The sequence below is a fragment of the Struthio camelus genome, chromosome 3, assembly GCF_040807025.1.
Source record: "Struthio camelus isolate bStrCam1 chromosome 3, bStrCam1.hap1, whole genome shotgun sequence".
Classification (NCBI taxonomy): domain Eukaryota; kingdom Metazoa; phylum Chordata; class Aves; order Struthioniformes; family Struthionidae; genus Struthio; species Struthio camelus.
Genome location: NC_090944.1, coordinates 53892961 through 53905941, shown reverse-complemented (window position 1 = coordinate 53905941; position 12981 = coordinate 53892961).

The window sequence follows — 12981 nt, the reverse complement described above, 5'->3', positions numbered from 1 at the left end:
TCCTTTTATGTTAGAGGTAATGTATAGATTCAGATTTTAAGCCAGAGGTATTGCTGTGATTACCTAGGCTGATATAGGGCAAGCTAACCCTAGCCTCCAAGGAACTTTCTGCCTGCTTTTTGTCTTTTTATGTAGTCTATAGAGCTATAAAGACAACATCTCTAAACATTTCTAAAATCTTCCTGAGCCTGCCATCCTAAGACCTGCCTGCTGTTGATCAATGCAAAGGTTGCTTAGTGTCCACTGAATAAGGGAGTAGCCATTATCACACAGGATAAGTAGATGCCGACCTCAAATTATAACATAAATCCTCTTTGTAATTGATGGGATTGCAACTATAAATCTAGCGTATAAATGGCCTGAATCCAAGAACTCCGCAAACACAGTGGGAGAAAAGCTGGCAGGCAGGAAGGGAACACACCGTTTTTCCTGTTCCTTAGGAAGCACAATTGCCCAGTGGATACAGAAGTGCTGATAAGCTCTAGAGACCTTGATTTGATTCCTAGCCTTGCAACTCACCTTGTAGCTCTCCTTGAGCAAGTCACCTCTTCTCTATGCCTTTGTGTTATCTGTTACATACAGACAATGATAGTGACTCCTTTTGCTAAGTAGGGTATGAAAAGTGTTATATTTGAGTTTCCTATATAAAACATGTTATTTCCTCCAAAAGTACCATCGTCATATTTTAAACCATTTGATTAGACAACATGAGAAGACCTGAACAGCAACAGAGGTTGTCAGAAATTTAGAATATCTTGATCTTGAGGGGAATACATCACGAGGACAAAAGGGGGGGAAAAAAAATCAAACTCCACAGGACTTCCAAAACTTTGTAGGCTTGAGGAAAGCTTGCTTCAGCTTCTTACCCTTCAACTGCTCGAGGAGGTTTTCTTTGTTTTGAATCACTCATCCATTGCTACAAGACTTAGATCTTGTAGTAGAAAGATTCTTCTGCCCTTGCAGATAGACTAATGTTTAAAAGGATTTCTGTTTGGGTAACTGGCAGCTACAGTATTACAGTTTTTTTTAAAGAACGTCATCTCCAGGAACAGATTTAAGTACGGTTTTCACTGGCCTAAACCCTCATACTGCCTGTAATATCCTCCCTAATCCAAGTGAATGCAATCTGGATATCATGCAGCTTTCTCTTCAGAACAAGGGCAACTTTTTTGTCATGTTCCTCTTCAGTTAGTTCTGCTGCCACAAAAAAAAAAAAAAAAAAGAGGGTGAAAGAATGCATTGAAAGCATTCTACTGTATTTTAACCTACCTTTTCAGAGCTCTTGAATGTCACAGATTCCTTCTGAGACACACATGTATTAGCTGTGGTAGGATAAATGGGACAATACAGGACAGTGAAGGTGCACAGTGGTAGACCAGAGAATAGGATACACTTATAGCATGTCTGAAATATGCTCCTGGTTTTTCTCAATGACCTCTTCAAGTTTATTCAGTTTTATACGATATAGTTAAAATACCTTCACTTCCAAATTTTCCTCACAGTGTCGGATCTCATTCTGTAACTATACTTCTTAGGCCAGGCTACATGGCTCTGTCATCAACAGCTTTGCCTTTAGCAAATCTGTCTCCTATATTTATAGAGAAAATGAAGTAAGGCTTAATGCTGCAAAAACTGAGCAAGTCTAGACCAAAATTTTTTATGGTCTTTTATGCTGTGCTTTAAGCTGAGCCAGTGAACTGGCGCGTGTAGATTTTGATGCTGATTCACTCGTTTCACTTGTTTTTGACATAGATCATCTATTAGTAATTTTAGCTAAGTCTAATTTTAAATAATGAGAAACTTTTCTAAGAAGAAAAAATTGAGTTTGGATTTACGGCCTCTCATGTTCTGGAGGTGACCAGATTTAAGATTTTCTTTCCTGTGACAGAAAAACAAAATCCTTGTGTGGTACCTGATTTCAGAAAATACAGGAGTCTGAGACTTTATTACCTTACAGTTCTGTGATACTTTCACTGTACTTCTATTGAACCAATCATATTCACCACCAGTATTCATTTTATGTGAAAAACTGAAATGTCCCATGAGTAAGTTCTGAGACCTTTTATGTGGTTACTGTTGCTAAGGAAACCACATCCTTGATATCCATGTGTCCAACATGTCATTCTCGTTTTGCATCTAGCTATCCAAGAGCCAACACTGCAGTATGGAGTACAGAAAAAAGAAAAGAGAAAAACAAGACAAAAGAAGCTGGAAACTGTTTCCTATCAAACTATATTTGCATAGCTGTTGGCTTTAATTCTGGGTCTTTCTATGTTACATCTGCCTCTGTTTTTGACAGACAATAGTTTCTTGTAGCAGACTGGGAAAACAGTCTATAAAGCTGAAATAATGGCCCTTCATCAAATGGGAAACTATATTCTATGCTAGTCAACAGCATACAAGGAACTGGCCATTGCTGAAGTTCCAGTGAACTTGACCTCATCCAAATAACCATTCTTGAACAAACTTTTTATGCAATATGCTACAGACCAAAAATAAGTTGCCTGCACTAAGAACAGAATAAGATGGTTTCTTTCATTTTAAATTCATAATTTTGTCTTTTTTCCATCTATGAATTTATGTCCTCCTTCATCAGAGTATTTGCTAAACTTAGTTATAAGACAGTATGTTTGATTTTAACATAGTATAGCAAACTATTATCTTAAAGCCTAAAGATAATATTTTCATGCGTGTCTAAATACCTTGGAGGCATGCAACACTTTAACTAGGTCCCTCACAGGCCTAAGGTGCAGATTCTTGAGGGCACAAATCTCAGCTGAAGACCTTGCTCCTTGCACTGGGCAACAAACAGGCCCTTTGGATATCTCCTCTTGGTTTCAGATGTGTTTTCAGACCAGTAGAGTAGAGCACTGTGTCAAAGACAAGGAAGCCAGCTCTGAAGAAGCTGCTGTGTCTACAAGCAAAGTTCAGGAGCCCTGAAAGAGTACAACGTAGCTGTGTCTTGTCTATCCTATCCCTGCCCCAGCACAATTCCCTTCTGAAGGAGTATCATTATTAAAAAAATAAAATAATGTAAGCCAAAATGGCATGGAGAAAAGAAGATCTGGAATCTATCCTTGGTCATCCTTTTCTACCTCCCCTCCCATGTGAGGACAGAGATGGCATGAGGGCACAAATTTAAGGTGGAAATGGCAGAAGTAGCTTACCATGGCAGGAGCCCCTAACTCTGCACTGGACTCCAGCCAAATGTTTGGTATACTGCTGCTAGTGGTAGCTTATAATATTCCTCCTTAAATGGTAAACTAATGAAATTGAGGCCTGTCATCACTTAAATCCCTCCCTATGTCTCTCTGTTCACTCACCTGTATATCCTGCTTAATCCTTTTCCAAGGCATACAGTTAGCTTCAGTGCCACTAGACACTGAGGACAAGCAGATTAAACGCAAGTCTTAGGCAACAGGAAAAGTAACATTAGGTAAAATAACAGCACAGAACTGAATGCAGTAGTGTTAAATTACTAAGGCTATGTCCAAAGACGTGAATATGGGAATAAGATAAGTAGATGGGAAATAATGCCTACCTACTCATTTCCTAATGAAATTTGGAGGGTTTTGTTTTTATACCCTTTGTTAAGGCTTGTAACGCTATTCTCAGAAACAAGCTCCTGGACTTTTGATTAGATTGAATATAGTAATTCCAGGTTTCCCGTCTGAGGTAGTTGTCTAACACACCTTTCTCAAAAGTGCGAGTATTTTAATCTGTTGCTATCCAGCTATACTTCAAGAACATTAATTTAACTGAGGCAGCACAAAAATATCTTTTTGTTCTCTGTCTGCACAACACTGCACCGTGGTTTCTTACTCTGTGACTGCGGCTGCTGGGCACCATGGTATTACAAATAATAAACTGCAATAGTAAGAGCTTTGCTGCTTATGATTTCCATATAATCTTAGTTGAGTGTACAGAACATGAATTAAAATACCTTTTCATTTTGCAAGCCCAGTCTTTGTTGACATGATCTCTATTGTATGAATCATTTAGTTATGCAATCTTTTGGTTAAGTCTTTTTTTTGTTGTTTTTTTTTTCCCCAGCTCCTCAAGAAAGCATTATGTTCCCAAGATTGTTTGCAAATTTGTTTTTTCTTTTCAGCACGTATTTATGAGAATACTTTTTTCCATCATACTTATGCAGGGGTTATATGTGAAGTGAATGATGTCAGCGTATTCCTGCAGATTAACATAGCCTTCAACTTACAGCAAGTGCAAATGCCTAGCCCCAAGTTCCTTCCAGGTTTTGTGTTACTAAGAAAGATTGCATGGGAACAAGGGTTGTTGAATATGGAGTGGAGAAAGGGCTTCAGTGTCACAGAAATGCTAATATGTGGCCAAGTGGTCAAAAAGTGGATTATATTATAGTAATAACAGAGAAAATGTTTTCCATCCTATACACGGAAAAAAAGGAAACTGAATACGTCTGCTTTTAGGGGTTTAAAAGCTGTACGTGCTAAGGTTAAATTATTTTTCTTTGTCATGAGCTTGACTTGAAATGCTGGATGAACACAAAAATCTCTTACCCTGTATCTAAGACATTTGAAAATATCCTCTGTTTGAGGAATAAATGACCTGATACGGTGAACAGAACAAGATATAGCTCAAAGCTTCCACGGTGACTGAAGATACTTGAAGAGGCTCTTACCCCACTAGAGGTTTCATTTTGAATATGGGGTTTGGATAAAGCATTCCAGAAATATTTTTTCAGATACATGTTTCCTTTCATATTTTATATTAAAACAACAAATTTCCTTGACTTCTTAGAAAAGCCATAAAATGATCAGAGATTTGGCACCATTAAGTAAGTAGGTTTTGAGAGCTAAGTTTAAATAATTTTTCCTCACAGACTCAATTGAAATTAGAACCTATGTCCCTTTTTTAAGCTGGCGCTGAAGCCATATATGCTCTTTGGGATGCCTTACCCTTTGCTACAAAACAAAAATCAGAGGGCCAGTGGCTTTGACTTCAATACAACTAGAATGTCTGGTGAGCATCTGCCAACTGAACTTCATCCAGCACTCCTCTGGTAGTAAAATAATCAATAGCAATAGAAGTAATAGCTGAGTATCAAATTGAATAATGGTTTGTATTCTAACCTGATAACATTCACTATTCAATAAATCTTGAACCTTTCAGCTCTCAAGCTGAAATTTTCAAACTTTTACCTTTGGCCAGGATGGATTAGACTTTTTTTTCAGGATTTCTTTTGACTGTTTGACTTTGCCTATAGCTTTTTTATTCTTACGTAAAGTTTGAAGGAGAAAGAAAATTACCCTTTTCAAGCATATGAAAACTGAGAGAAGACACTCCTGACAGTAAACAATTACCATGACATTTTTTTTAAATCACTGTACAGCCAAAACAGCTGGGGGATGAAAGTTTAAATTTGGCAGGAAAACAGCACTAAAGAGAAGTGCTTTTGAGTGTTGTGGAGAAAATTGGTTTTGATGTGATTTAGTTATAAGCATTTGAAACTCCATGTACTGAGCATGTAACACTAGTTTCTCATTAAGTTTCACAGGTCTTGTCTTCAGTAGAGAATTAGGTTAGTTTAGAACATGAAGCTGAAATTTTACCTAGGGACATTTTTGTTTACATTATCTCAGAGAATACCTCTTAGCACTGTGCAATGGAGTATTGTCCAGAAATATAGCCATGTCTGATAGATCTAGTGTAACTTTTCTCAAAAATGAAAAGATTTATGGTTCAAAATGCTGTTGCTAATTCATATTATAATTTCAAGAGGGAGTGTAAAATCTTTTTTTTTTTTGCATATTACTCACACATTAAAATAGTATGCTGCACTTCCATCCTTTATTTTTGGGGTCTGGATCTTTGAAAGAGCCAGTTTTCAGCCATGAGGTCTGTGTTTAGAAAGTTGCCATGTTTTTGTCTTTTCAGACATATATCATGCTCTGAATCCTGAAGTGTTCTTTTACATAAAATAGATTGCTTGAAGGCATGCAGATGACTTTAAATATTTCTGCACTTCACAGTGAATTGCTCATTCACCTGAGTGTTTAACTATATCAGTGTGTTCAACATTATCATATTTAATTGAATAGTTCAACAAGATAATATGCCAGTGCACACACAATTCAATGCATTATTGGCTCACAATAAATAAGGCAACTCTCAGATAAAACACATGGGACCTAGCAAGAAGAAATTATGTGTGAGTGAGAGAGATGAATGCATAGGGTTTACTGAAGGCTGATAAGTTATCAGTTCTTACAGATTTGTAAATTGCTAAGAAATAGGGCCATGGAAGAGAATACAATAAATATCATAATTAAGACAGGTAAGTGCAGTCCCTAGTCGGCTTACCTCATCAGCTGCCCATTTCATACTTGGACTTAAAAGTGCAAAACAATTAAACTCCTTCATTCTGTAAAGGTCCAAAGTTTTATATTTTAAAATCATTGGCCTCACCTTAAAGGAGGATGCTGGTGTCACTGAGACACTACTGTTCTTCACTAGCAATCTCTACAGTCACTGCTTGCCATGATGTAAGACCATCTCTGAAATAAAAACAGAAGAATGAGATGTTAGCAAAGAATGCTAACAGAAATGATTCCTAATCACTCTGTGAAACTTCTGGAGAGTTAGACTGTTAATAACATTACTCACAGATGTCTCTAGAGCTGTCGAATATAAAGGGCAGTCCCTCGTCTAATAAGAGATGGACATTCAAGCTTATATTCTACAAATGCAGGGTCTTTAACCTTTAATATGATAAGTGTACCATTGTAATCAGGTTCTTTAAGAATCTGCTCCCTTCTCTACCTATTCTACTGTACACATAGATCACATTGGTTTTCAGTTAGATATTGGCAAGAGAAGGGGAATTTTCCAGCTAAATATCAAGCCATATTCAGAAATACTGCTTTCTTGTCTTAAAGGTGTATATTTTGGTTATTTTACCCTGATTGCCCTTAACTGCTGACCCCCCACAGCAACGCGACAGCTGCAATGGTGCACCAAGGCTTTTCCACGTGGCAAACCACTGAAATGAACAAGTGTCTGCATCTAGCGTATTATCAGAGCCGTGCCGGCATGGACAACCGAAGCAGGGAGGAGAAGAGAAGCATGAAGAAAGCTTCCAAGAGACACTTCAGTGATGCTATGCAATTAAAGTCCTAGGCTTGGACATATGGATTTCTGGCAGGTAAATATGGCTTTTCCTGAAGAAAATGGACACTTTTCAACAAAATATAATTTTACTGAACACCCTTTTTTGTCTCAGAACAGTGCTGATAGAGTACTCATAATAAAACTTAAAGATAAAAGGCACGCTGTAATAAAACTAAGCATATGTCTACAAATGTTCAGGATCACAGTCTCAGACGGTCTACAGTAATGTTCATCTGCATGTCTTTCCTCCTATGCATTTTATATCACTCTTTTCTAAATAGAAGATGTTTTTAAAGTAAAATTTATTGCATATACAGACAAGAATAAGACATGCTAGGGCATGAATTAGTAGGCTGGTAGCGTGCTTCTTAGGCGATCAAAGGCACAATGGTGAAATGAATGTGAGTTGTGTATGAACAGCCTACTAATGGACACTGAACTTACAGCTCTGTTCTCTGCACACTTTGGGTGCCACGTGTGAATAAATCTACAACACGCATGTGTGTTTATATTTGTGTGTATATATGTCACCACATCTATGATGTATATGCTAGGAACTCTCTCTCCTTATATACATATACATAGGTATATATTCATAGGTAAGAATTTTGGCTGTAAGGCTCATTGGAACACCTCAGATGAAACTACTGCGGAGTACTGATGAGCAAGCTTGATTGATCCCTATAAAATATGTATTGATGCTTTGATCCTCCTTTTTCATGATATGGGTGAATTCCTTCAAATGGTACATTTCACAGTCACAACACAGCATCTTGCAACCAAAATTCACCCTAATTTCACCTGATTTCACAGATCTGAAGGGAGGACTGAGGCACCTTCTCAGATGTGACCACTTTGTATCATCTGTGGTTCCCTGCGTCCATTTTGAGCCACCATATCTAAATTTCTATGCATTATAAAAAAGATTTGAAGATATTTTTCCCTATTTCACCTATGGAAATGAAGTAATTGTTACTTTTTTTAGTTCTAGACTAATCCACACATCATATATAATTTTGAAGTCAAATTTTTTTTTTTCTTTTTAACACTCATTGGTGAGAAAACACTGGAAGGGAGTTTCTAGTTATCAAACAGGAAAGATCTTGGAATAGCCTTTCAAGAGGACAAGCCAGAAATTAGGTACCCTTAAAAAGGATCATGATCAGCCTAAATTAAGGAATGTATTATGTTTTCAATAAAAGAAGACAAGAGACATTGACACAAGAGGTCCTCTAGACTTACGTTCTTGCTGTGGATCATCTAAACAGCTATGAATTAAGATTTCTAAAATGCTCAGTTCAGTTATGAAGTCTGTATCCCTATGGTATGCTTTTTGGAAAACAGCAACATTTAGCTACTTTTATGTTCTACTAGTTATCTATTCTGCAAGCCATGACAAACTTCTTTCCCTTTTCCACCATTTTCATTAATTCTTCTTATATTTTTGTGTTTCAATAAACCATTTCATGCCTGGACTACATATAGGTATGAACTGCATTGGTTGACAGTGTGATCCTCAGTTTTTCAGTAACAGAGTGTACTCCAAAAACACGTACATTGTGATTGTCCTAAGCAAGTTCAAATCTGGAATGAAAGATGCAATAGTTAATTAAAACTATTTTCACCTAAATAAAAGACTCCTCCTGTTTTTTTCATCATTTATTTTATCATGACTTATTAATGTTATTATCATTCAATATTATCATCATTTGAAACATTTAGAGTTTTAGCAGTGATAATTCAGTGCAATAGTTTAGTTTATTACTAATCAGTTATATGGGTGTATGACTCAAAATATGTGATAGCTACTTTAACTCCTTAACTGCTAGGATTTTCATTTGTCTGGTATGTGTTCCAGGAGGTGATTTGTAGCTGTCATGTCAGCCAGTACTTTAAAAATGTGTTTATCATGCCACAGTGTACACTACCTGTTATCAACAGTTTTGAAATAAACATCTGCTTTGAGATGTTGGAAACAGGATTAAAAACACTTTCTAGGTTGTCATAAGCAGTCTTTTAGCCTAGAAGAGAAACTGCTGAGACTTATTCCTTTCTGGCACCCACAATCCTTCTGCATGCATGATGGCATTATTCTGCCTGTTGCTTCCTAAAATGTTTTCCTGGCTGTGACTGAAACGTAACTGGATCTGCAGCTGAGATCGGAGGATGCACTGAAAAGTTGAAATATATTTTGTGTATACATTAAGAAATGGGCCAGGCACTCCCCATATTGCAGCTCATTCAATAAATTAAATAAAAGTGTGTGTGGGGGGGGGAGGAAATAGAATCAAATTCATAATCTAGGATTAGATGTGACTGATCATCACTTTTGGTAGCCTGCTGGGCTTTTTTGATGTTTTGTAGTAAATTAGTAAATAAATAAGGCTCTACCTCTCAGGCTGAAATTTGGCAGAAGGCACTTAGTCTGGATCAATTAATGTCAGAAAATGAATATCGTACAGTAATGACACATCTTTTAAAAGAACATTTAGTATGTACAGCTTAAGCTTTTAAACAAGTCAAGAATTCCTGAGATTAAACAGATATGATCCCACCTTATTTTAATTGAATTTATTATATTTTTAATACACATTATAGATGACAGGTTCCTCTCTACTTAGTTGGTACTGTTTTTCTCTCTGAAACAAGACTTGCAAATTAGCTGCTATGAGCTACAGCCCTTGAAGCAACTTTATTAAAAATATATTATATAACAAACTTGTTCTGGGAAGGCAAGTAGGATACATTCAAGAAGCTAAAATAAATAGTCAAAATAGGTCCAAGCCAGTAACTCCAAAACACTTCTTTCCCCACTATGTAATTAAACACCACCACCCACACTGAAAAGTACAATTCTTGACCATGCTTTGGTATTAATAGTTTAAAATATCAATATACAGAATTTAAGCTGCTATGAGAGAGGGAAATAAGAAAAGGTAGGTAAGGAGAACTCCAGGCAGAATTTTGACTTTTTCTGCTGCTACAAAATCGTGGAATCAGCTCGGGGGAAGACAACAGGTCTCTACTGAAAGTTGTATAAGCTTTAGCTCTTTTCTAGTTTCAGGATAAGCTACAAAAATGTTGGTAAACACCCTAGAGGAAATAAGTCTGCACAGTGTAAGAATGAGCAGAGCTAGAAAACCTATCAAGGACTTTTCATTATTTTTTTGTATCTTTTCCTATGTATACAGTCTATATTTTCGGTATGCCCCCAAAATGTCTGGACATGCATGACACATATATTCACTTTAATAAACACACAAAGAAGGTATATAGTGTACAACATATAGTATATAGGTCAGATATTTTTAAACTAAAAATATTTAGAGGTTTACATTAACGTATTCATCCTCTTAGGACTCTTGGAAGACAGAATTTGAGGAAAAGAGCTTGTGCTGGAATTTGTCTTGGTAGAAGCAATCTTGGATCTTCTATGGCAAATATACATCATTAAGAGCACTTTCATTACATATTAATGCCATGTGGACATTTCCTTGATCAGCAGTGTGAGTGCAGACCACTCTCATACCAAGGTTTTAAGCAACATCTCCCTTCTGCGCAAGAGCAAATTTCAGTCACCATGAATTAAATGGAAGGCTAAAATAAACCACCTTTTGTAGATAAGCAGGAACAGTGAGTCTCTCTATGTTATTTCACACCTAAAGAGGAGAGGGTGAGAAGTCTGGAGTTAAGGATTGAGCCCAGCATTTGTACAAAAGGGAGAAGCTTCACATATAAAAAGAAATGTCTGGCTCTTTAAAGAGACCGGTTGTGGCTTACTTTGTTTTGAAACCAGTCCCAGCACTGTTGTACCTCTCTTGCTGGAGGACGTCAAAGTGATGTGAAGAACAGAACAGAAATATTTCCATTCTTGAAAAATATCCCCCTTGTAACATTTTTATCTCTTCAGAATGACACTTATTCTTAACAACTCACCGCAATATTTATCTACTTGTGACTAAGATTACACCCTAGGAAATGAAGGATCTTTTGAAAGCATACCAGTTCCAAATCAACATGCGCTACAACCAGAATACAAGAAATTTGAGCTTTAGCCAAAAGAGCAGCATTGGAAGACTGAATCAGAGGACATATGCATTAAGGCTTGATTAAGTATTTAACATTTCCTCGACTCCCCGCTGCTCAGGGCATTTCTTGTCTCTTTTTTTATTGGTCTCCCATCACCCACTGTATATGTCTGTGTATTTTTGTTTTTCTCCCTTACATATGTCATTCCTTATAATGTATGATCTATATTGACAAACCAGCACAGCAGTTACTGCAGTTAGTGTATTTCCCTTCAACCATTAATGCTCTTAATGATGTAAGTTATATAGAAAGCACAAAAATATTTGCTGCATGTTAGCTCAGATACTGCAGACGCATGCACATAAACACATATAGACAGCCATACATACTTGTCAGAAAAAAAAAATCAGACATTCAGAGAAATGGGTAATGCAGAGTTATTGCTGCACATCTCCTACAGAGCTACTTATCTGCATGAGAATGGCCCCAGTGAGATGCTCAAAGATGCTCAGAAACTCAGGCTCCTTTTGCATTTTCGGGGTTTACAGTTTGATGATTTTGCTTTTAGTCTCTCAAATTCTTTTGAAAACTGAAACACTAATATCATTCAATATTTCCGTGTCTGAACACTTTTTTTCCCCTAGGAAGGTCAGGACTTGACCTGTGAAGTCAATGCAAAATAGAAATTTCCTAAACATGTTTGCCAAGAGTGGCTGTTGAGAGATCTTTTAATTAAAAATATCAGATAGTGGTACTCATCCACCCATATTTTGTACTACCTTTCATAATTGTCGTGAAGGACCTGTTTAAGATAGTAAATAGATATTTTAAGGAAAAAATGCTTTCAGAAATGAATATTATTTTGCTTTCACATTCAGAACATTCACTTCTGTCATGTTGTTGGATTGATTATCTTCAGCTTCTGATATGCCAGAGTAGTACACAAATTTATTATTTGTTCTCTACAGATCCTAAGATTCTCTTGGTGTGCTTTGTCTCATTTAATTTTGGTCACCTCAAAGTAAGGCACCTCCTTGCACCGCAGCAGAGACAGTGCTATAATAGAACATTTAAGGCGCCATTCTCCAATCCAGCCCATATTTTGGATGGCTGAAGTTAGGTGAGCTGAATCTGGAACTCCACATTCTCCAAACAGTACTATGATATGCAGGTCTGGATGACATCCAATTTTCTGAAACCAAGTGTAGACAAAAAAAAATTACTACTCATCAGGTTTCCAAAGCACTGAGGCTGCATACCACTTCTAGGTTCTAGACTGTCCTCTCTGACACATCTATGTCCTCCAAAAGGAGCACATCTATGTCCTAATATCTCGTAAGATATTAGGTTTTATTCCAAGACGTGGTTTTGAGGTCCTTATTAATCACGTTACAAAGCCATTTTATTACTGTCCTAGGATCATTTCCAGCCCGTAGGCTTTTCTTCTCCTGGGGACACCAAAGCAATCATACATTTCTCTTTTATTTCTTACCTGGGTTGTTGTAATTCATTACTTGCTGGTCCACTTGTCACTTTTTTGTTTTACTTGCTTACAGCTGGTGCAGAATTTGGCTGCTTCATTGCTTGTGAAATTTCTAATTACATTACTGCAATAATGAAATGGTTCCTCTAGCCTTTTCTGAAGCAGCAGAGAGCTTTTAAGAGTTCATTTCTAACAAATAAATATATATATAAAGTTATTCTGATCACATCCTTCACTTTGATTGTCCTATTTCAGATGGTAGGAGTTTCAACTATTCATATTTTGTTTTTAGCCCATGTATCTTTGGCTTCACAGAATCGTTA